This window comes from Bidens hawaiensis, unplaced genomic scaffold (assembly GCF_021521415.1).
Source record: "Bidens hawaiensis isolate Kalapana, Puna unplaced genomic scaffold, B.hawaiensis_p1.1 tig00000702_1, whole genome shotgun sequence".
NCBI lineage: Eukaryota > Viridiplantae > Streptophyta > Magnoliopsida > Asterales > Asteraceae > Bidens > Bidens hawaiensis.
This window is the reverse complement of record NW_027491042.1, coordinates 1,429,713-1,432,850: the sequence shown is the minus strand read 5'-3', so window position 1 is coordinate 1,432,850 and position 3,138 is coordinate 1,429,713.

Below are 3,138 nucleotides of genomic sequence, written 5' to 3'. Positions count from 1 at the left end.
ACCGTCACTCTTGCTTTATAAACGTTATACGACTTGCTCATGCATATTATAGTTTAATTTGGCACTTGTTTTGCCGCATAAACAATATATGATTCGCTTGTGCATACTTTAGTTTAACTTAGCAATTTCTTAAGTACTTTGAATATGTTAACCTATCAACGTGGCAGATAATAGGTTAAAGTTTTGTTTCCTCTTTCGTGATTGTGCGGGTAAGACCGTCACTTGCACTTAGTAGGATGGCTAAACTTTACCTATATCTGACCTGCGTGGAGGTTTTCCTCATTTTTACCTTGAAGATATTTTCTAAGTGTTCTGTATAAGTTAACCGTTCGACGCGCGGTTGTCAATAGGTTAAAGTTCAGTTTCCTCTATCATGATTTGTGCGGTTAGGCCCGGCACTTTCATTTAGTGGGATGACCGAACTTCACCTATGACTGACCTGCGTGAAAGTTTGCCGTTTTTTGTGTTTATGCGGGTTTTTCCGCTTTCCACACGCAACGAAGTCTTCACACTTATTTATGCGGTGAAAACCGGCATCAGTGTTTTGAATAAATTAATCGTTCGACCCGCGGTTGTCAATAGGTTAGTTCGGTGTCCTCTATCATGATTTGTGCGGTTAGGACCGGCACTTTCATTTAGTAGGATGATCAAACTTTACCTATGACTGACCTGCGTGAAGGCTTTCCTTATATTTTCTTTAGAAATTTGTCGTTTTGTGTTTATGCGGGTTTTGCCGCCTTCCACATGCAACGACTTGTTTTCCCACTTATGTATGCGGTGAAGACCGGCATATCAGTGTGGAAAGTTCATTAAGTATAAATGTAAGACCATCAGCGTCAATGTGATAAGGAGAATCATTTCCATTAGAAGTGGCTCTGGGCCTTTTCTTTTACAAGTTTGGAATTGATCTACATGCAGACTGTGTAATTGAGCTCCCTTCCATGTTCTTGGGAGTGTCATCGAACCTTTCGAGCCGATATGCACTTGGTTCGGAATCTCGTTGTTTACGCAGTATGTAGTCTCCGACATTGAAGCTGCAGTTTTATTCGTGTTTTCCCCAACTGGGGTTCTACACGCATTAGCCTGCTCAGCGTTCATTACGCCACGAGGTGCGTGAGCGTCCCATCTCTGACAAATGCTTCGACGATGTCCTTCAAGTCTACGCATTCCTCGGTATTGTGGCCTCATGTCCTGTGGAAGTCACAGAATTTGCTCTGATCAGCGTTGTGACGCTCTCGGATTATTGGAGCCTTTGGCCATGGGAGTCTCTCGGTATCGAATATCTCGGTGACGCTTTTGATGAGTGGCGTCCATCTGGAGTTCCGGTTTGACGACGGCATGTTATCCTTTCCGCCTAACCGAGGGTGCGAACCGGATGAGGTGTCAAAGTTTACCCTTGAATGCCAAATGCCTAGCTTCCTCTTTTTGTTTAGTCGGGCGGTAAGGACATTGTTTTCTCTTGTTTTCTGGGTGTAGAGGTTTGTGCTCTGGGGAAGATCTCTACCCAGTTTCTTTTCCGTTTCCGCGAAGCGTTTAGCTGCTGTCATGATGGCATCCCATGTGGATGGCATGCCATCTTTACCCGTTAAGGTGCAGATGAGCTCTGGGTCTTTTGTGCCCTGGATGAAAGCAGCGCGAACAAGATCTTCGCTAATACTACCCAGACTTAGCTTCTTTGAGTTGAAGCGAGTGATGAAGTCTAGCAAAGATTCATCTTCCTCTCGAATGCAATTGAGGATTGTCCATTGCTCTTCGGTATACTTTCTTTGTTGGCTGAAGTGTTGGCTAAACTTCTGTTGGAAGTCTGCCCAATCGTAGATGTGGTGGACCGGTAGACGGTCGAACCACGCTCTGGCTGCTCTAACCAGCGTCATCTGGAACATATAACACCACGTGGGTTCTGTCCAGTTGCTGACGGTTGCCCCCGCTATGAATCTGTTCAAATGATCGTCTGGGTCGGATATACCATCATAAGTGCCGATGTTGGACATCTGTTTGGCACTTGTTGGGGCGATTGCTTCCGCAATGTCCCTTGCAAACTTGGAGGTTCCAGCATTTGCAGCGGTTGGTCTGAAGGTTTTAGAGAAGTCACGTGGGTTTCCACCCGCGTTTTTTGGTTTGAAGGTTTCTCCAAAATTCCTTCTCGGTTGGAAGTCCGTTTCCTTACGCTTCCCTTTCGCCCATGGCGAGGGTTTGCGTCGGTGTCGGATTCCTCCGAATCATCTTCCAAGTACTCGCACTCATTGCTCATGTTGAGCTGTTGAGTGCTTCCGAATTCGTCAGCCTGTTGGAGTGAACGCAAGCGTTCATCCAACTCAGCTTGGAATTCCTTCTGACGTGCTTCGGCCCACGCTTTAACTTGATCGAGTGTTCGGGGGAGCCTCGTCTGTTGTCTCTCCAACTGGGTATTGGTGAATCCCAGTGAAGGATTGTTTACTGCACTTGCCCCGGCTCGGGTAACCGTGGTAGAGTTCGTAAAATTTACTGCACTTGCCCCGGCTTGAGTAACCGGGGTAGTGTTCGTAAAATTTTTGTGCTCGCCGGTGTTCCTCCCAGTAGCTGGGGTTGTGATTACCGGGATTTCTTGGTCACCCGCTGGCTTTGGCAACGGAGTAACCTTAACCATCTTTCCAGAAGTTTGAAAAAACTGAATGAATTAGTTCTAGCTTTTGTCCCACGGATGGCGCCAATGAAGAAACACTAATTGACCCCGGGCAGATTACGGATAATCTGGGGGTTAAATAGATGTTTCCCACGAGGGGTTATGTCCGGCAAAGATGGTTCTTCTGGTGACCTGCAAAACAGACACCGTGAGCTCGTCACTTAGAAGGGGGGGGGTACCTCCTTGTGACCACCCTCCGGCGTGGGAATCAGACTAGATTGCTCTTGAATATAAGTGTATATTAAGAGATTGCTAGAAAAGATAAGATGTGATAAGGTAATGTAATGTGTCCATACCATTCCAAGGTGTTGGAGTATTTATAGCCGGATGTAGGTTTCCAAGCAGGTACAGCCAGCTGAATAGTATTCCTGTTCTGCCAAATGTGGGCTACGCACGTGCCATGCTGGTGGTTGGTGGGTATGCAGCGGCTGATAGTGACCAGGCCGGCTGTGTACTATTCCTGTTCCACCAACTGC